We start from the raw sequence: 21,434 nt of genomic DNA, 5'->3' as shown, positions 1-21,434 counted from the left end.
CCTGGGATTTCACGTTCCCCCGTTTTTGTTTTCCTTCCAATCTTCACACAATGGCGACTTCCTACTTTTCTGCACGCTTCTCCGTCTCTCTTTCCCAGCCGGTGATCCAGCACCTCTCCTGGCCTCTCTAACACCCTCTTTCCACCCACTCACATCCTCAGATGTACCTTTTAAAAGTTGTTTTTGCTTATAGAGGCTACTAAGCAGCGAGCAGCAATGCATAGGGCTGCTCATGCCTTCCCTGCAGCCTTCTCTCTGATGCAACGTCCTCTTCCTCTTCCTGCAGAAGGCGGGAAGTGTTAGCGAAGGCTGTGGGAAGGAATGAACAAACAGTGTGCATGTATCACTGCCGGCAGGTTTTATAAGCAAAAACAACTTTTAAAAGGTACACCTGGGGGTGGTGTGTGTGTGTGTGTGGGGGGGGGGGGGGGTAAGGGTTTGATGGTTGGGTTGAAGACAGGAAAGAAAAACACTGGACCATGAGGGGGTGAGGTACAGACATGCTTGGACTGTGCGGTGAGAACAGAAGGAGACATGCTGGAGCATTGGAGGATAAAGACAAACATGTTGGTGGAGTGGAGAAAGAAGGAGACATGCTACACCAAGGAGGTTTAATTGATAGGAGACGGCAGGAGCATGCTTGGCCCATTATCTGGCCTGAAGCCAGTAGGTGGAGCTTGCCACCATATTGAGTCATCCAAAACAATAGCAAACACTTTATTAGAAATAACCGCCTATGCATGGCTTGATATGGACCAACAGTTTGCATTGGCCTGAGTGTATCAAGATGGTGGCTACAGCTTCAGCCTTGTCCCATGATGCCATTTCATGTCAAGTAAACAGCCTTGTGCTACACCATGTGGGGTGTGTGGAGAGGAGGAGTTAAGCTGGACAATTGAAGGAGACGGACATACTGGAGCAGTGGAGTGGAGTAGAGGAATAGGAGAGGAGATGTGCTGCACCATTGGCAATGTGGGGAGAGAAGGAAGGAACCATACTAGACTGGAAGGGGGGGGAGAGAAATGCTGGACCATATATAAAATAAATAAATAATGTAGACGGGGGGAAGATTCATGTGGCCAAATCAGAACCCAGGTTCCTTCCAGTCTCTCCTCCCCTTCACCCCCTGCAGCTTGTCAGCATCATATTCATTCATTCATTCATTCTCTCTCTCTCTCTCTCCTGATTTAGGTAATTCACAGCACTTTTCCCCCAACCAGTCCCTCTCCCCTCAAGCCCATCTACACTACACTCTTTTATTTATTTATCAACTATATATCCTGCCTATCCAAGACATTTAAGCAGGTTACAATTTACACTCATAAAAGTTTTTATTTTTAGCACTTGATATAACACAAGAGATCCCCGAGGCGACTATGCGGTTTTCAATTTCTATTACAGGTACTTTGCACTGTCCCTAATGGGATCATAATCTAGGTTATATATTGTACCTGGGGCAACGGAGGGCTATGGGGCCCTGTGTATTAAGCCACTCTGGAGGTGTACAAGCATTTTTAGTACCTGCTAACCATTAAGATGCTCATAATATCCCCATGGGTGTCTACAAGGTTAGAGAATGCATACTAAAAATGCTCGTGCACCTTAGTAAATTGGGCCCTAAGTGGCTTGCCAAGGGTCACATAGGGAATTGAACCTGGATCTCAACTCACTGCTGATGGTCAGGCAGCAGTGGGAATTGAACCCAGTTCCCCAACCCACTACACTAATCATTAGGCCACGCCTCCACTCCAAACAAAGACTAAAACATAAAGTACAATAAAAACAAAACATAAACACACAGCAAATTTCAAAGGAAATTAAAAATCAGCATAAAATTAACATGATTAATCAACAGAATGCCTCACAAAACAATAACTTTTTAATAGTCTTACAGGATCAATGGGCAGGATCAGGAGCTGCAAATTTCACATTGCTTTGGGATGTAAGTTCAAAACCAGGACTAGCCAAAAAGTCTCCAGCCTGGAACTGGGTAACTTGATATCTCTGTCACTCTTTCCTTCCTTCCTTATTTAAAAATATTTGTTCCACCAGCAAAGTCTGCAAGGCTGTTTGCAGCAGATAATAACATAACTACACATATTTATCACACTAACAAAACAGTGACTCATAGTCACCACCCTGCGTCTCTAATGCTCGCCCTGATGAACATGCAAATTTCTCCTCTTTAGTTTACACCCTGAACCCCTCCCTTCCCATGTCTCACTGTAATCCAAACTAACCACCAGCTTCCTAGGTCCTTGCAGCCTTTCCAGATCATAGGTGCCTACATTTCAAAATGATTAGGGATGGGGGGAACAATATAAATTACTCCTCACTGGACCCAGTGATGGAGCTTGATCAATATTAGGGGTGCTCAGCACCCACTGGCATAGAACTGGCTCCTATGATACCCCTCCAATGTCAACAGTGTACTGACATGAGGAACACCTAAACTACCACATGAGCACCTGCATTTCTCCTAGGACTTTAGATTTACATAAGTACATAAGTATTGCCATACTGGGACAGACCAAAGGTCCATCAAGCTCAGCATCCTGTTTCCAACAGTGGCCAATCCAGGTCACAAAAACCTGGCAGGATCCCAAAAAGTACAAAACATTTTATGCTGCTTATCCCAGAAATAAGCAGTGGATTTTCCCCAAGTCCATTTTAATAATGTTCTATGGACTTTATCTTTAGGAAGCGGGCCAAAGCTTTTTTAAACCCCGCTAAGCTAACCGCATTTACCACATTCTCTGGCAATGAATTCCAGAGTTTAATTACTTTCAGTCTATCCAATAGACCAAGGATGGGAAACCTCGGTCCTTGAGAGTTGCAACTCAGTCAGGTTTTCCCCAATGAATATGCATGAGATCTATTTACATGCACTGCTTCCATTGTATACAAATAAATCTCATGCATATTCATTGGGGAAATCCTGAAAGCCTGACTGGATTGCAGCCCTCAAGAACCAAGGTGGCCCACTCCTGAGATCACCCAGCTTCTAGCTAATTCTGCTATCAGAACTTGTCAGATAAATCCAACCCAGGGCTTTTTTTGAGGGCGTACTTGGGGGTACTGAGTACCGGCACCTTTTCCATTGTCTGCTAAAATTGACCCATGGACCCCAAGTTTGAATGAAAAAGCTCAGGCTCTACACACCAATTCTGCCTTGTCATAGATTCTGTGACTGGTTGCAAGGGGCCTGGCTATTGTGGGGTGGGTCCCTCAGTGATCACCCCATCCCTGAAGAGTGGCTTAGCATTTGGGTACTGGCACCTTTTTTGCTAGAAAAAAACAAACTGATCCAACCACACAAATGCATGCATTTTGGTTAGGACTTCTAAACTTCATATTGCTGAACTGACCAGTCTGGCTGTCTCAACATTCCTTGCTGAATCATTTCAGTAGTGCACTTTAAACATGGGCTGCTAAGTCAGACTTCTGCGCTCTCTGCAGTTTTGTTGTTGTTGTTGTTGTTGTTGTTGTGTGTTTGTATGTGACTAGTGATCCTTTGTGCTTATTACATATCTTTGTGAAGTTTGTTAGGGCTCGATGCCGAGAATGCTGCAAGGTTAGCTTGGCTTGAGCACACAATTTTGCGGGTACATGATGCAGAAAGAGGTTTTGTGGGCGGCTAACCCTGTGCAAAGCCTTACTTTAGAGCTCAGTGCATGCAGTATGTAAATCTATGGAAATGCAGTTAATTATCTAAACTGCACCGATGCAGAGATGTGCACAATGGCAGAGCTGTAACGCCAAGTCTGAGATGACACATAGCCTTCCTTGTACTGTGCGTCACTGAGGCACCACTAGAGGTAAGCCTACCAAATAAGGCAATTGCCAAACCTTATTTGGTAGATTGAGCCCTAGCAGTGCATCAGGATTTAGTGTACCACTCGAGATCAAGCGCCTCCCTTTTGAATGATGGCAGCACTGGAGGCAGGAACCAAGTGGGCATTGCTCCTTTTTGTCTTTCAGGTGGGTGTGGAGGGGATGGGGATCCACTAGACTATCAGGGATTTATTTTTTTATGTCAGGGAAAGGAGAGGTTGGGTTGGGGAGGGGGGAAGAAAGGAGTCCGCCAGACTACTAGGGTGCACTTTGCTTGACAGAATAGCTTTGATTTGAAAGGAATTCACTGAGCCATTTGATTACAGACCTTGTTATTGCTATCTGATCCAGGCATTCAAGTAGCAATGTGTGGTCAACTGCATCGAACGCCACCGATATATCGATTTGGAGAAGAATTACATGGTCGCCTTTGCATAGGTGTTGCTTGATATATGTAGTTAGAACTAGCAGCTACATTTCTGTACTATGTGACGATCTGAAGCCAAATTGTGACCAGTGTAATATAGAACATTTTTCCAGCTTTAAAGAGAGTTGTTTACTAATGAAGGTTTCTAATACTTTAGTAAAAATGGATATGCTTTCCACTGGATGGTAGTTTGCAGGAAATGTTATATCTAGCCCAGATCCCTTCAACAGCAGAGTGAGAACTATTTTGCCCATATCAGGAGGAAGAGAGACAGTTTTTAACAGCTCATTGAGATCCTTGAGTAACCAGTTTACTGCTTCAATAGGGATGAATTTGAGTAAGTATTTTGGCCACTGATCCAGGGAGCAGTTGACGGGGAAGAATTTCAACAGCAGTGATCTTATATCCTCAACTGTTAGTGGTTGAAAATATTCCCAGTTTTGGAGTCCAGCAAAAGAACAACTTATAATTCAGAGGATGTAAATTCTGCTTTTAATTCAAGTCAATGCTAAACAAGTCAGCCAAAAGAGCTCCATTTCTGGGAATGATGTAGAAACCAGAAGTCTGCTGTTCAGCAACTTAATATACTACATGCTGGGTGATCAATCTGATCCTTAAATAACCACAGTTTGCTCATCTGATATCCTCCCAAACAGAAGTTTATTCTGTAGTGCCTACCCTAACAATAGCATTTCAAACACTGAGGCCCAAATGCTCACATGTAAACGTAGGCAATAGAGGCCATCAGCACTGTACTAGCATCTGAATTTAATTGCGCAGAATGTTCAGAGGTCTGGAGCGCAGGAACAAACGAGCGCACAGATGAACAATGCAAGTAGCATATTAACGCAGTCAAGCTCATGTTAATGATGTCACTTTGTATTCTTCCCTAATGCTCAGAAAAGAGGGCCTGAAATAAAACTGCCTTACGCTGCAAAAAATAACTCCGGGTCGGAGCAGGCGTTAAGCGGTTGGAAGAGAGGATTTCTCATGCTTCTCTCATGAATCTTTCTGCAAAATCTGCCAGTTTTGATTGCTTTTGGAAGCAGAAGGAAGCCCATGCAAGCCCTTAAACTCTGGTCTTAAGAAACAGCAGACCGAAGCAAAAGCATACATTAGCGTCTGTTTCCCACTTCTAAATTTAAAGCGTCCATGCTAAAAAAGTTTAAAACACCCAAAGTGAAAACACACATTGGCGTTTGTGTTTTGCATTTAAATATAAGCATCCAAGCTTAAAAAAATAATAATTAAAATACTTATATTTAGGCTGCAGAAAAGAGACACCAATGTGTGCATCACATCAGTGGCGTACCAAGGGCGGGGCAGTGGGGGCGGTCTGCCCCGGGTGTAAGCACGAGGGGGTGTTCCGCTCCCGCTGCTCCCGACCCAAAGGCCGCTGGCACCGCAGTCTCCAGTCTCCACCTCCTTCCTCGCGGAAATAGGAAGTTACATCTGAGGAGGGCGGGACACAGTGAGAGAAGGAAGGTCCGACGAGGCGATCCGCTTCTTTCACAGGCAGACGCTGGTGCTGCACTGCCGATTCAAAGATTTTTAAAATGCAGGCAGAGAGAAGGGGGGCTGTCGAAGGACCTGAGGGTAGGCAGGTGGGGACTGGGTGGGGGAATTCAGATGGGAGAAGGGGCTGGAGCTGGGATCGGAGAAAGGAGGCAGGGGGGAAAATGGGGCTATGGCAGGGGCAGGAAGGAGAATGGGTCTGGGACTGAAAAGGGGGGGCCAGATGCTGAAGAAGAGATTTAATTTACATAATAGACATCTTATGAAAAATGCCAGTGCCAACCAGGATGTTACCTCTGTGGGACAGCACTTTACAAAACCAGAACACTGTACCAATGATTTTACAGTGAGAATACTGAAAGGAAACTTTAAAACAATACAGGAATGCAAAACCTTTGACATCAAAATGATTAAATATTTTGACACCCACCAGATAGGACTTAACAAAGATCTGGGTTTTCTAGCCCATTATAAACCATAACATTTCACTGCTTTGTCACCCTCTGATCACCAAGCATATCTCTCTGTCCCTCATCCTCTCAGCCCTCCCTGTCTCTCACCTAACTCACCCCTCCCTCATCCTTTCAGACTGCCACTGAAATATTTTGATGTTTCACATATATATGCTGTTACTTATATGCTTTGCTTATTTCTGATCTGACGAAGGGCTACTTTCGAAAGCTAATCAAAAAATGTATTAAGTTAGTCCAATAAAAAAGGTGTCATCTTATGCTCTTTTCTATGTTTAATTTTATTCTATTTCTATTGATTACCTTTAAAAGCGGACTAACACAGCTACCACATCTCTCTGCACAAACTGTGGAAAAGCATATCAAAACCCTCCCCCCAAATTATTAAGCTCAAGGGTGAAGAGTGAGGCAATGTGATGACAGACTGTGATTTTGTAAGCACCTTCGAACGAAACATTTCAGAACTTACTGTGGTGGAATGAAAAAGGAAGTAGATGGGATTTACACCATCTTAAATAAAAGGAAGTGAAGAACTACTTGCACCATTACAGAATACAGAGAGGAGGGTTTGGCATGAGGAGAAATTTAGGAGAGGTTGCACCATGCTTGTGTACTTATGTACTTAAAAAGCAGGGCTTTTTTTTTGAGGGGGTACTGAGTACCGGCACCTTTTCCATTGTCTGCTAAAATTGACCCATGGTCCCCAAGTTTTAATGAAAGAGCTCAGGCTCCACACATCAATTCTGCCTTGTCATAGATTTTGTGACTGGTTGCAGGGGGCCTGGCTAGTATGGGGGTGGGTCTCCCAATGATCACCCCACCCCTGAAGGGTGGCCTGGTATTAGAGTACCGGCACCTTTTTCACTAGAAAAAATGCACTGTTAAAAGGTATTAATCCGCAAACGAACCTTTTCCGGAGATGGGAAGATGGTAGAACGAGAGGACATGAAATGAGATTGAAGGGGGGGGCAGACTCAAGAAAAATGTCAGGAAGTATTTTTTCACGGAGAGAGTAGTGGATGCTTGGAATGCCCTCCCGCGGGAGGTGGTGGAAATGAAAATGGTAACGGAATTCAAACATGCGTGGGATAAGCATAAAGGAATCCTGTGCCGAAGGAATGGATCCTCAGGAGCTTAGTCAAGATCGGGAGGCGGGGCTGGTGGTAGGGAGGCGGGGATAGTGCTGGGAAGACTTGTACGGTCTGTGCCAGAGCCGGTGGTTGGGAGGTGAGGATAGAGCTGGGCAGACTTATACGGTCTGTGCCAGAGCCAGTGATTGGGAGGCGGGGCTGGTGGTTGGGAGGCGGGGATAGTGCTTGGCAGACTTATACGGTCTGTGCCCTGAAGAGCACAGGTACAAATCAAAGTAGGGTATGCACAAAAAGTAGCACATATGAGTTATCTTGTTAGGCAGACTGGATGGACCGTGCAGGTCTTTTTCTGCCGTGATCTACTATGTTACTATGTTAAAAAGAATAGCTTGGTTTGAGTATGTTACGTTGTTTACCTTTGTTATAACAATCAATAAAACTAAAATTTAAAAAAAAAAGAAAAAAGAAAAAAGAATAGCTTGGAAACAGTGAAGGATCAATACTTCCATAGAAAAGGAGAGAAAAGAGCTTCTGCATTAGAGGTGTAAGAGGATCACAGAGTTAACATTCTGCTTAAGCAGAAATCCTATTTATCTTTGCTGTCATCATCCATTAATATTCACATAGAAAAAGAAACATCAGCTTCTCTGTAATTTATGGCACACTTTGGATGGAAACTAGTGAACAAATGTAATGATGATCTTGAGGTTACATTATGATCAACAGAAGCAATTGCACCCTTTCAGGGAGACGATTTATCAAAGGCGGTTATTGTTTAATTCAGCAGTTGTCCAAAAACCATCTTTAGGGCGCTGCAAACCACCCTAAGCCAGGGGTTCTCAACCCAGACCGCAGGACACACTTAGCCAGTTGGGTTTTCAGGGTACCCACAATGAATATGCATGAGATAGATTTGCATGCAGTGATGCTAGTGTATGCAAATGTATCTCATGTATGTTCATTGTGGATATCCTGAAAACCTGAATGGCTGGGTGTGTCTCAAGGACTGGGTTGAGAACCACTGGCTTAAGCAGTCGTCCCTGCACTTATAAGTTGAGTCTAGAATAGGACAATGAAAAACCATAGGCTCTCTGCACAAGGACTACGAAACACAATAATTTAGCATAGTAGGTGACAACTAAACCGGTTTATCTGGACCATCCAGTGTGCCTAGATTTCCTGTCCACAGTTCTAAATATACATCAGAGCTGCCAGCTACAGTATATGATCACATATGACTTTTCCTTATTCAGGACAGCCTTTTGTCTCCTCTCCCTTTGTACTACTACATTTTGGGTAGAAGATTATTTAAGACCCCCCTCCCCCTTATTTTGTTTTCTAGCATTTATCTTTCCCATGTTTAATCACAAAACTAGGGTTTAACTTATGGGGAAAGAGCCTGGAACGCAGTTCTGTCACTTCTCTTTAGACTCCATAGCATCACCCATCCCTTCCAATTAGCCTACAGGGAAGAGGAGGAGAGGGGGTAAGGCCAGAGTGGAGCATAGTGGAGAACAGCCCTCTGCTCCCTAATCTAGCCACTCTTCTCCTATTCCTGCTGCTAGCCTGCCTACCCCCTCCCCTTGCTCCACAGTTCTACTTCTTTTGGGTTTACAAATTAACCTCTGCACAAAACTCCGTAGTAACCTAAATACCCAGAAATACAAGTATGGCCATTGCCCAAACATCTAGCTGCCGTGTGAAGTCTCTTGTGTAACCTGTCAGAAAGACCGGTTATACAAGTATCTATGCTTCTGGCAAGAATTGTAGTTATTACAAAAATTGCAACCTAGCAGACAGAATTAGCTGTTAGTTTATTAGATAGGTTCACCTAGGGCTTCAGATATCCTTGGGTTGGCCCTGACTGCCATAATAAATGGCAACGTGGTTACTACAAAAGTTTAAAAGCCCTAGTAGAAAAGCTGCCAGCCACACAGCTGGGTTCATCTGTCAGGCTGGCTGCTTTTCTACTAGGGCTTTTGTAGCAGCCACTTTGCCATTTATTATGGCAGTCAGGGCCAACCCAAGGATATCTGAAGCCCTAGGTGAACCTTCAGTTGTGCTCCCCCCCCCCCCCCTAGTGTCCAGTATTTCTTCTTCCCTTCCCTATGTCCTTATGTCCAGCATCTCCCATTCTTTTTCTCATGCTCCTGGTGTTCACATCTCCTCTTCCCTTCCTTCTTCTCTCCTCCCCTCCCCAAGGTGTCCAGCATCTTCCCTTCCACTTCCTACCCCCATGCTCCCAAGTATCTAGCATCGCCCCTTCCTTTATCTACCTGGAGTTGAGCTGAGCTTCTACTACCACTGCTGCATTCAAACAATCCAACCCTTAAGTAAAGTAAGAGCAGTTGGCATGGAGCCTTCAGCAGATGTACACTCTCAAAGCTTGTCATGTGCCACTCCCTCCAGATTTCCAGAGGATCAGGAAAGGCAGGCTTTGAGCATGTAGATCTGATCTTATTTTGGTTTAGTGGTGACCTCTGTGTTGGGTGCTTCCTCCATATTTCTACTACCCTAGGCAGACACCTCATCCGCCTAGTGGTAGGGCCAACCCTGGAAGTCGGGTCAACACTCATTGAAGGAGTAGTGCAGTGGGCAGAGAACCAGGGGGAACCAGGATTGATTCCTACAGTAGATCCTTGTAACCCTGAGAAAGTCGCTTAATACTCCAATTGCCCCAAATTGTGTCCACTAGCGACAGAGAAACTACATAATATGAAAACCACCTTGGTTGTACTACAGAAAGGTGGTATATGAAGAATCAAACATAGTAAACATAGTAGATGACGGCAGAAAAAGACCTGCACGGTCCATCCAGTCTGCCCAAGAAGATAAATTCATATGTGCTACTTTTTTATTTGTACTGTCCTCTTCAGTGCACAGACCGTATAAGTCTGACCAGCCCTATCCCCGCCTCCCAACCACCAGCTCTGGCACAGACCCTATAAGTCTGCCCAGCACTATCCCCGCCTCCCAACTACCAGTCCCGCCTCCCACCACCAGCTCTGGCACAGACCGTATAAGTCTGCCCAGCACTAGTCCCGCCTCCCAACCACCAGCCCTAGCACAGACCGTATAAGTCTGCCCAGCACTATCCCAGCCTTCCAACCACCAGCTCTGGCACAGACCGTATAAGTCTGCCCAGCGCTATCCCTGCCTCCCACCACTGGCTCTGGCACACACCATATAAGTCTGCCCAGCACTAGTCCCGCCTCCCAACCACCAGCCCTAGCACAGACCATATAAGTCTGCCCAGCACTAGCCCCGCCTCCCAACCACCAGCTCTGCCACCCATTCTAGGCTAAGCTCCTGAGGATCCCTTCCTTCTGCACAGGATTCCTTTATGTTTATCCCAAACAAAAAAAAAACAATTGTTAAATCAAATGAGTACAGCATAATAAAGCCCTTAAGAGTGTGTTCACACTGCAGCAGAGAACTGGAGAGACAGATAAAGAGTGAATTTATTCAGAAAAGATGGTAAAAATATTTAAAAAAATAAAAATCGGAGTGAATCCCCTCAGAAGCACTCAGGAAAGTCTATGTGAGTCAATATAACAACATGTAAGATAGAGAGATCAAAGGCCTGCAACGGTGGGCAAGCTCTAGAATTAAAGACTCCCCCCCCCCTCGATATTCAAAAAGGGGAAGGGACTTATATACCACCTTTCTGTGGTTTTCCCAACTACATTCAAAGCGGTTTACATATTATATACAGGTACTTATTTGTACCTGGAACAATGGAGGGTTAAGTGACTTGTCCAGAGTCACAAGGAGCTGCAGTGGGAATTGAACCCAGTTCCCTGGGATCAGAGTCTGCTGCACTAACAACTAGGCTACTCCTCCACTAGCAACATTCCATGTAGGAGCCTGCCCTTGCAGATCACCAATGCGGTTGCGCAGGCTTCTGTTTCTGTGAGTCTGACGTCCTGCACGTAACATCCTGCACGTACGTGCAGGACATCAGACTCACAGAAACAGAAGCCTGCGCGGCTGCATTGCTGATCTGCAAGGGCAAGCTTCTACATGGAATGTTGCTAGTGGAATAGCAACATTTCATGTAGAATCTCAAATAGTAGCAACAGAATCTCAATAGTAGCAATATTCCATCTAGAATCTCCAATAGTAGCAACATTCCATCTAGAATCACCAATAGGGAAAGGGAAATGGGACTTGATATACCACCTTTCTGAGGTTTTTGCAACTACATTCAAAGCGGTTAGTATATACAGATACTTATTTGTACCAGGGGCAATGGAGGGTTAAGTGACTTGCCCAGAGTCACAGGAAGCTGCAGTGGGAATTGAACCCAGTTCCCCAGGATCAGAGTCCGCTGCACTAACCACTAGGCTACTCCTCCAAAACATTTAACTGCCCAGGAGTGGCACCTGGCCTGTTAAATGGTGCGTAGCTGGCTAAGTGCTAATATTCAGTGTGAGATAGCTGACTATAGGTTTATAGTGAGTACCAATAGTGCAGTTAAGCAGTAGAAGTATTACACTCAATGAAGCATAACTATTTATATGTATCAATAATTTTTATTGGAGAAGTCACATAATAACATTTCCTTCAGGTACTTTATCAACTTGCTTAGTTAACAAGGGTTGCTACTGTAACGTAAACATAAAACCACATTGCATGTCAAATAGCATTAGGAAGTTCGCTTCCCTTCACTACCGTCCTGTGTTGCAACATCTTTACTCTCCAATAACTTTTTACACTTTCATCCCCCTCCCTCCCCTGAAGCATAACTATTTAAAGAACAAACATCTTTTATATAACATGTTCCTATAAAATGTTAATACATTATTCAGATAATTTGTGGTACCTATCCCAGCATAATGCTAGCAACTAAATAAGGAATAGTGATATCACACCCCCATATCTCATTACATAAGTACATAAGTAATGCCATACTGGGAAAAGACCAAGGGTCCATCGAGCCCAGCATCCTGTCCACGACAGCGGCCAATCCAGGCCAAGGGCACCTGGCAAGCTTCCCAAACGTACAAACATTCTATACATGTTATTCCTGGAATTTTGGAGTTTTCCAAGTCCGTTTAGTAGCGGTTTATGGACTTGTCCTTTAGGAAACCGTCCAACCCCTTTTTAAACTCTGCTAAGCTAACTGCCTTCACCACTTTCTCCGGCAACGAATTCCAGAGTTTAATTACACGTTGGGTGAAGAAAAATTTTCTCTGATTTGTTTTAAATTTACTACACTGTAGTTTCATCGCATGCCCCCTAGTCCTAGTATTTTTGGAAAGCGTGAACAGACGCTTCACATCCACCTGTTCCACTCCACTCATTATTTTATATACCTCTATCATGTCTCCCCTCAGCCGTCTCTTCTCCAAGCTGTATAGCCCTAGCCTCCTTAGTCTTTCTTCATAGGGAAGTCGTCCCATCCCCGCTATCATTTTAGTCGCCCTTCGCTGCACCTTTTCCAATTCTACTATATCTTTCTTGAGATGCGGCGACCAGAATTGAACACAATACTCAAGGTGCGGTCGCACCATGGAGCGATACAACGGCATTATAACATCCTCACACCTGTTTTCCATACCTTTCCTGATAATACCCAACATTCTATTCGCTTTCTTAGCCGCAGCAGCACACTGAGCAGAAGGTTTCAGTGTGTTATCGACGACGACACCCAGATCCCTTTCTTGGTCCGTAACTCCTAACGTGGAACCTTGCATGACGTAGCTATAATTCGGGTTCTTTTTTCCCACATGCATCACCTTGCACTTGCTCACATTAAACATCATCTGCCATTTAGCCGCCCAGTCTCCCAGTCTCGTAAGGTCCTCTTGTAATTTTTCACAATCCTGTCGCGATTTAACGACTTTGAATAACTTTGTGTCATCAGCAAATGTAATTACCTCGCTAGTTACTCCCATCTCTAAATCATTTATAAATATATGAAAAAGCAGCGGTCCTAGCACGGACCCCTGAGGAACCCCACTAACTACCCTTCTCCATTGTGAATACTACCCATTTAACCCCACTAGTTGTCATCTCCATTCTCCTTTCCTACCATGCCCTGTAGGCTGGAATACAACTAGATTGATGGATTCTGCAAGTCCCAGGATGCTATGTGGTGCATAGGCTTGCCAAAGTTCTGCATCTCTTCTAGTCTCTCAGCCACCTTGCTCCAGCCTGGATGGGGTGCTGCTCTGTTGCCTTTCAGCCACCTGGCCTTCCTCCATTTGGAGGAGGTGCCGTTCCTTCCATCCCCAAGCCTCCCTGTTGCTGGACTCTGCACCTCTGCCCAAGCTGCCTGGGACCATCTGTCACTTCAGCTCTACCCCTTGAGCTGTGTCCTCTGGGTGCCTCCTCTCCACCGCAGCTCCACGTCCAGGTTGTGTGTCCTTCCTCTGCTTCTGCCACTGGATCCCACAGGTCTGCCTGAGGCTGTCTGCCCCACCTTTTTGGCTGTGTCCTCTAGGTTTCACCTCTCCACCTCTGGGTTGTGTCCTCTGGGGTTTGCATCTCAACTGCTATCCTGACAAAGGAATGCTGTTTAGAAGGAATGGATCTACAGAATCTTAGTAGAGATTGGGTGGCGAAGCCGGAAATTGGAGAGTAAAAGCAATGCTCAGTGGACCTCTACGATCTGTGCCCTGATCGTGGCTGAATAGATATGGATGGGCTGGAGTGCAAATTTTAAAGGGGCTTCGACATTAGCTTCAGAACTTTTAGTACAAGAAGAGTACTGGGCAGACTTCTACGGTCTGTGCCCTGAGAATGGCAAGGACAAATCAAACTCGGGTATACATATAAAGTATCACATACCATGTAAAATGAGTTTATCTTGTTGGGCAGACTGAATGGACCGTTCAGGTCTTTATCTGCTGTCATTTACTATGTTACTATGTAATGGTCAATCCGTCCCTGCGAACAATACCCTGTAGTCCCATCCCCGGAGACTTATCAGCCTCATTGGGATTACTTTTCTCTATATGCTACTAAATATTCGTCCCAGAGTTGTATTCTCTTTTCTGGAACCTTATCAGGTTCCTTTCCACTCTGTATATATTCCCAGAGTTGGTACTCTCCTATGCGGGAAAATGTGGGATACAAATGTAATAAATAAATAAATAAATAAATAAATAAAAAAAAATATATATATATATATATATATATACACACACACACATAAACTCATTTAAAAGGATGGAAATGCAAGATTAGTCTAGATTGATATGGCCCTGGACCCTTAAATTATGTGCACAATTGTGACTATCTCTAGGAAAAGGAGACTAAAGTTGCGGATCTGAAATGTTGAGAATGGATGATTTTTCATGTCATGGGTCCGTCCATAAGTAGTCTGCAAAAGATACATGTTTAAACTTCTGTAATTTTTTTTCCACATAAAAGCATGGGGTTTGGATTGTTGTATTACAAATTGTTTGCTCTAACAGAATTTATTAAACCCTCATTTTGTTTCTTTCCTCAGAGATGGTCACATATGTATGATCTTAAAGAAACACGGGTAGGGTCATCAGGGTGGACATAGTTTAACATTTGTTCACTGAGGTCTCCTATGGTCTATGACATTGGACCAGAAGGAAAACAAGGTAGAACATGAGCTGAATGGTTCTGTTTATGCAAATTGAAGGCTCGGGGAACTTTACTATACAGTGCATGTTAATACTCTGGTATTTCCAGAGAAATAATACCTAATGCTTGAGGAAGCCTGGCTCGCCTTCCAAGCCTTTAATGGCTGTGACAACTAACTATCCACTCACTGTGCATCTGAACTAGCTTGCTGCATATTCTGTTCTACACACTTTATTCACCTGCACATATAATTTGCCTTCAATCAGATACTTCTTTATTCCAATCCCTTAGTCTTCCCCATCTTGCTATCTATTAAGATGTTACATTGTATTGTACTGACCTAATGTGTATCCTGTTATATAATGTTTTGCCATGTTGCCTATTATGGTGTATCATTTACTGACATGTATCACCTTTCTGTTATTTGAATGTTCTATTGTTTTGTTTTAATGTGCATCTGTTGGCCACTGAATCATTATTATTGCTATTATTAGGAGTTTACCTCATTGTTTTAACTGCGTTTATGCTAACATCTGGTCACTTTACTATTGTTATGCTGTTTGATGCTGCTTTTAATTCCTAACTTGTCACCTGCTCGTAACCTTTATCTCGTCTTCCTCTCTTCCCTTTCCCATATGTCCTTCTGTCTGTCCTACCCTTGTCCCTTATTTGTCCTGTCTGTCTGTCCTGATTTAGATTGTAAGCTCTTTTGGGCAGGGACTGTCTTTTCTTCATGTTAAATTGTGAAGCGCTGCGTACGACTGGTAGCGCTATAAAAATGATTTATAGTAGTAGTAGTTAATACAATGTATGTTGTGTATACCAAGCTATTCCAGTTGTACGCCACCTTGGGTGAATCTGTTCACAAGGATATCTTTATTAGTTAAATCCTAATAAATAAGTAAGTAAGTAAATAAATAATACCATTTACATGCATTATTGTCAGCAGGGCTCATGTTAGCGCAGTGGAACCACAGCAAATAATACTTGTCAACAGCATTTGTGACCTCACAATACAATTGAACAAACCTGCTGTACCAACTACAATCAGCTACAAAGCAGATTGTAGTTGGTACAGCAGGTTTGTTCAATTGTATTTTTATCAATATTTTGCCAGTACACCACAGAAGACAATGAAAATAAAACAGGTACATCAGTTTTTTTTTTCAAATAGGTGCCATATATAGAATCTCCCCCTAAATACTAGATTTACTAAAGATCACTACTATATCTACTGCATTTTTAGCTGCTATTTACCATAGTTCTTATTTTATGCGATGGCATAGGAGCCAGCTCCGTGGGTGCTCGAGCAGTGGGCATCCCCAATATTGAGCAAGCTCCTTGAGTGTGTCCAGGGAGAGGTAATTTCCTTTTTTTTAGGATTTATACTTTATTGATTTTATAAGATATGCAAGACATAATAAATCTTATAAGTACATAAGTAATGCCATACTGGGAAAAGACCAAGTGTCCATCGAGCCCAGCATCCTGTCCACGACAGCGGCCAATCCAGGCCAAGGGCACCTGGCAAGCTTCCCAAACGTACAAACATTCTATACATGTTATTCCTGGAGTTGTGGATGTTTCCCAAGTCCATTTAGTAGCGGTTTACGGACTTGTCCTTTAGGAAACCGTCCAACCCCTTTTTAAACTCTGCTAAGCTAACCGCCTTCACCACTTTCTACGGCAACGAATTCCAGAGTTTAATTACACGTTGGGTGAAGAAACATTTTCTCCAATTTGTTTTAAATGTACTACACTGTAGTTTCATCACATGCCCCCTAGTCCTAGTATTTTTGGAAAGCGTGAACAGACGCTTCACATCCACCTGTTCCACTCCACTCATTATTTTATATACCTCTATCATGTCTCCCCTCAGCCGTCTCTTCTCCAAGCTGAATAGCCCTAACCTCCTTAATCTTTCTTCATAGGGAAGTCGTCCCATCCCCGCTATCATTTTAGTCGCCCTTTGCTGCACCTTTTCCAATTCTACTATATCTTTCTTGAGATGCGGCGACCAGAATTGAACACAATACTCAAGGTGCGGTCGCACCATGGAGCGATACAATGGCATTATAACATCCTCACACTTGTTTTCCATACCTTTCCTAATAATACCCAACATTCTCCAAACTAGAAGAAACAACAGAACAATAAGAAATTTAACATATCAAGTAAAGACAATATTTGAGATCCTAGTCGAAAGAAACATAACATTGTAACATATTAGATGACGGCAGAAAAAGACCTGCATGGTCCACCCAGTCTGCCTAACAAGATAAACTCACATGTGTCATTTTTTTGTGTATACCTTACCTTGATTTGTACCTGTCTTTTTCAGGGCACAGACCGTATAAGTCTGCCCAGCACTATCCCCATCTCCCAACCACCAGCCCTGCCTCCCACCACTGGCTAAGCTTCTGGGGATCCCTTCCTTCTGAGGAGGATTCCTTTATGTTTATCCCACGCATGTTTGAATTCCGTTACCAATTTCCTCTCCACCACCTCCCGCGGGAGGGCATTCCAAGCATCCACCACTCTCTCCGTGAAAAAATACTTCCTGACATTTTTCTTGAGTCTGAATTCAGAAGTCAGAGAACTATATGAAAACAACATAAACCCAAAAGAAATATCTACCGACTAACCTCAAGTATAGCATTTAATTCCCCACACACTACCAGTAGAACTACCTGCTGGTATAGTCAATGATCGACTCTGAACAAAAATTCACAACTGCTTTGGTTCATAAAAAAACAAAAGAGGCAGAATTCTCTCAGCTGTATTATGCATTCGCATGGAAATCTAAGAAAAATCCTAGCCCCCAGGGTCAGCACAGGGGGTTCTCAACCTAGTCCTTGGGATTCACCTAGCTAGCCAAGTTTTCAGGATACCCACAATGAATATGCATGAGATACTTTTGAATACACTGCCTCCTTGGTATGCAAATCTACCTTATAATACTCATTGTGGGTATCCTGAAAACCGGACTGGCTAGGTGTGTCCCGAGAACCCCCTGTAATAATGGTGTTAATGCACACTAGCACATTTTAGTAAATCTAGCCATAAATCCTTAAAAATAAGTAAGAGTTAACAGTTCTCAAATATGGCCACACAGGGGATATATTTTTTCTTTGCAGCCACCATGTTTAAAGGCATCGGCAAACTTTTACCGAATATTTTAGGAAATATTGTCAGCGTGGCCACCAGCATGAATTGATGACAGCACTACTAAAGGCCCCCTTTTTTTGCTGCACACCAATCTGGCACTACTTCCGGGCTACTTCAGGAGCCCAGCGGTAGTGTCTGCCTGTCCCCAACACACGCCACTCCCAGCGCTGAAAAAATACTTTTATTTTTTTAGTGCTGGGGGCCGCGTGCTGCCCTGTTACCTACGGGTTAGCGCAGAAGCCCTATTGCTTCCTAAATAGGTGGCAGTAAGGGCTCCCCTGGGAAATAGATGCACGGCAAGTGGTTCACTTACCGCACAGCCATTTCCACATGCCAACGCTACCACAGAGTCTTTTTTACCGCAGCTTTGTAAAAGAGGCCCAAAGACCACAAAAGATTGTTTTGAGAACCCTGCTCAAAGGTGCCCTTTTACCAAGCTACACCCTAATGGGTTTACAGCGCCCTAATATGGGACATTCCCACATGCTAAGCTCATTTATTTATTTATTTCTTACATTTGTATCCCACATTTGCCCACCTATTTGTTGGCTCAATGTGGCTTACATAGTACCGGAGAGGCGTTTGGGGACTCCGGTGTAAACAAATACAAAGTGATGTTGTGGTAAGATAAAGTTCATGTGGCACGGCCACATTAGGGAATCGTACAACGGAGGAATTGTGTTATGTCCATTACATACTTTAGTTTTGTTGTGTTGCAGAGATCAGGCATTTATGTTGGATTGGTAGGGTATGCCTTTTTAAACAGGTGAATAAATCCTAATAAATAAATAATAATCAAATGACATCAAGGTTAGTTTTTAGTTTTTTTCCGGAAGTTTGGGTGGTCTTACGTAGTTTTCAAGGCTTTTAGTAATGCGTTCCACAGCTGTGTGCTTATGTAGGAGAGACTGGATACGTAAGTTGATTTGTATTTGAGTCCTTTGCAGCTTGGGTAGTGCAGATTTGGGTACGTTCGTGTTGATTCGGATGTGTTTCTAGTTGGTAGGTCGATCAGGTCTGTCATGTATCCCGGGGCTTCACCGTAGCTAATTTTGTGAGTGCAGATTTTGAAAGCAATGCGTTCTTTGATTGGGAGCCAGTGTAGTTTTTCGCGGAGGGGTTTGTGCTTTCAAATCACGTTTTTCCGAAGATAAGCCTAGCTGCTGTGTTTTGAGGGGTCTGAAGTTTCTTTAATGTTTGTTCTTCTGGCTTAGACTATATAAAAGTAATTTTTCTATTTGTTGAATTAATGACTGTTCACTAATTTATAAAACATTAAAGCGGGAGCACTTACCACCTACCATTAGCATGCGCTAAGGGCTCCGGCATTACAGATGCACTAACCAGTTAGTGCACCGGTAATGTCAGTGTACTAGTTGAATGGTGCTTTCACGCCCATTCTTTGCCACTGACACCCCCCCCCCCTCCAAAAACGTTTTAAAAATATATACCGCACGCATTAGCACCCGGTAAAACGAGTGCGTAACGCATTAGCACATCTTCATTAGGACATTTTTCCTGCATTAAGCACACATTAGCGCTTAATGCAGCTCAGTAAAAGGACCCTTAAATCCTTCAAATTTATGTAAAAGAAAAGAATAAAAATTCAACATTTGTGAAAAATGCAAAGGTATTATAGTACTAATATTCTGCAACTATAAAGAAGGTTAGGACACCAATAAACTTCTTTTCCAAACAAATTTCTTTCCTGTTACACTAATTCTGTTCCCCGTTAAAATTTAACTAGTCAGTAAAGCTCTAATTAAAGTAGAGTTGTTCAATTATAACTGTTTAGAATTAAGTTATTTTAGTATATAGTTTCTGTCATCTGTGCTAAAAACATTTGATTATATGTTCAAATAAACAAAAGTCAGAGCGCTCTGGCACTTACCTGGAAATGAGTCTTTGTAAGAGGGGTGTCCCGAGTGATTTTGCAAAGCCTTTAATGCTGGTGCCTATTACCCAACACCTAAAGAATTTCAACATGCCAGTGAAATACGCAGCAAGAAATCTAGAAAACAGAACTACTACTACTACTACTTATCATTTCTTTAGCGCTACAAGGCATATGCAGCGCTGTACACCATACACAAAAAGACAGTCCCTTCTCAAAGAGCTTACAATCTAGATGAGACAGGTAAACAGACAGAACAATTAAGGGTAAGGGAATAAAGTTCTTTTAGGAACTTAGCTTTGCAGGGTTTAAAAAATGTTTAGATAACTGTTTTTACCACATTCTCTGGCAACGAATTCCAGAGCCTAAATACATGTTGAGTGAAGAAATATTTTCTCCAATTCATTTTAAATCTACTACTTCACTGTGGGAAAGGAGGCTTTGAGTGACAGTGATCGAATAGCTGAACAGCTCATAAAGGGTCCCCTTTACAAAGGGGCAACAAACCCACCACAGGCTTGCTGCATGCCGATTCGGCAGTACCGCCGGGTTCCTGCCCCTACTGTGCACCATTTTTGGCATGCCAGCCTTTTTTTAATGTCTAGTGCTGGGGGCTTACCTGGCGGTAATCGGGCAGCACCGCACACTGCCTGGTTACCACCGGGTTAGCACAGGAGCCAGGGCTGCCGAGAGACTTAGCCAGGCCCGGAACAAGGCCGTGCCCTCCCCAGGATTGGCGCTGCCCCCCCCAAGAATCGCCCCCCACTCCTCAATGGCTACTTCTGTCACCTCCCTCTCCTGCTCCCAGCAGCCACCGGCACCGCAGTTCCCAGTCTCCGGCACCTACCTACTCTCTGCTCCCTTCTGCCTGCCATCCGACCCCCTTCATTTAAATTAAAATGTGCGAAAGCGGCAGATCACCTCGGGCGGGCCTTCCCTCACTGTGTCCCAAAAATAGGAAGTTACATCAGAGGAGGGCGGGACGCAGTGAGGGAAGGCCCACCCAAGCCAATCTGCCGCTTTCGCAGGGAAGGTGCTGCTCTGCTGCTTTTGAGATTTTTTTTTAATGGGGTCGGACGACAGACAGAAGGGAGATGAGGGTAGGCAGGTGGAGACAGGACTGCGGCGCCAGCGGCCTGGGAGCAAGAGAGGGCGAGAGACTCCTGCGCTAGGCCCTCCTTTGTGGCCCGGGCCCAGGGAATTTTGCCCTCCCCGCCCCCCCCCCCTCGGCGGCCCTGACAGGAGCCCTTACCACCTCCTAAATAGGTGGCAGTAAGGGCTCCCCCAAGAAATGGCCATGTGGCAAGTGTTTAACTTACTGTATGGCTATTTCCTTTTTTTTTTTCTTAAGCCTTCTACCCGCTGCAGTAAACCCGCATATTGATGCCATCGCAGGGGTCCTTTTACCACATTACATTGTTTACTTATATTCCGCATATACCTGCTAAGTTCAATGCAGATAACATAATAAA

Source organism: Microcaecilia unicolor, unplaced genomic scaffold (genome assembly GCF_901765095.1).
Source record: "Microcaecilia unicolor unplaced genomic scaffold, aMicUni1.1, whole genome shotgun sequence".
Lineage (NCBI taxonomy): Eukaryota > Metazoa > Chordata > Amphibia > Gymnophiona > Siphonopidae > Microcaecilia > Microcaecilia unicolor.
This window is presented reverse-complemented; position numbering follows the sequence as displayed.